The following is a 1,403-nucleotide window of genomic DNA, read 5'->3' on the forward strand; positions in this document are numbered from 1 at the left end:
TCTGCACGAAAAGCAGCTCCCCTGACACCAGCCCTCATCCCCTAACAATGTACGCCTGCGCCAAATTCGTCTCCACTCCCTCCCTGGTCAGGAGCACCTCCCAGCTGCTGACCCGACCCTTGTCTGTGTTGGTGCAGAAACAGCCAGAGACACTGACAGACGAGCGCTTCAGCAGCTTGACAGCCCCATGTTCCCTGACCTCACCGATCCCTAGTCTCAGCTTCTAAGCCAGCACCGTCTCAGGGGACATGGACACAGCCGCCAAGTTCACTGGGGCCGGGATGCCACAGTTGGAGTGGTGGGCTCTGGAGCCGGCATTGGGGCTGAGTTTGGGAGCCTCATTGTTGGTGATGCCAGGACCCCTGCTCTGAAGCAGCAGCTCTTCTCCTACGCCCTCCTGGGCTTTGCCCTCTTGGAGGCCATGGGGCTTTTCTGCCTGATGGTGGCCTTCCTCATCCTCTTCGCCATGTGAAGGAGCCGTATCCACCCCCACAGTTCTCTGTCCCAAGCCTGTCTGCCCTATATGTTCCTTTCCCTGCACCTCCCCGGGCAGCCTGGGGATAGTAATTAGCTCAGAGTATGCCAGAGGGATGGCAAATAAATACTGTATCAATAAAGATGTTTCTTGAAAACAAAACAGAACAGAAAAAACATCCATTGGGGGACCAGCAAATTAAGCAGAAGTCTTTAGCCATGATGAAAACAGGGTATTTACCCAGGGCCAGCCCCATACGACCACCACCTCCACCGCCAGCGTCAGCCACCTTCAGCTCCCGGAGCCCCGTGGGGCAGAGCAGAGCTGTGCTCCATCGGGGTTCAAAGGCTGATTTTTGGAAGCCGAATGCCAGGCCTTTCCTGTGAGGTGCTTGCGAGTGGACTCATACTCCCGCCTTCTGCCGGCAGCTAGGTATGTTAACTATTAACCGGTTCCACCCTCCGTCCCCTCTGCCAGGGACTCCAGACCTATTTCAGACCAGTTAAATCAGAATCTCTGGAAGTGGGCAGGTCATTGACATTGCTGAAAAAGCTGTCCTGTGGACCCAGGGTCCCCAACCGTGCTTTTCAAACCTCCATGTGCGTCCTCATCACCTGGGCATCTTGCTAACATTCTGAGTCTGCTTTTAACAGGCTCTAGGTGATACAGACACTGATGCCGTTGGTCCAGGAACCACACTTGCCATGACCAGGGTCTTTCACTAGGGGGCTGGAGTCTCACCAATATAGTCAAACAAAGCCTGGAATCAAGCTTTGATCGAGTCCATCAAAGCAAACCTTCATGAAAGGTGAAGGAGGAAGGGGCTCCACAGATCTGATGAGAAATCAGATGGCTTTGGTGGCAATTTTCCATTCCAGTTCCACTGTTCCTTCATCAGACATTAATGGGAGCAGAACTTTGTGGCCCA

General features: G+C 53.9%; 1 pseudogene; it reads left to right on the plus strand.

Annotated features, from left to right (window-relative positions):
• Positions 1-8: 8 nt before the first annotated feature.
• On the plus strand, positions 9-501 carry LOC101646467 (annotated as a pseudogene).
• Positions 502-1,403: the final 902 nt, after the last annotated feature.

The sequence above is a fragment of the Echinops telfairi genome, unplaced genomic scaffold (genome assembly GCF_000313985.2).
Source record: "Echinops telfairi isolate 266 unplaced genomic scaffold, ASM31398v2 ScPeMD7_7420;HRSCAF=8458, whole genome shotgun sequence".
NCBI lineage: Eukaryota > Metazoa > Chordata > Mammalia > Afrosoricida > Tenrecidae > Echinops > Echinops telfairi.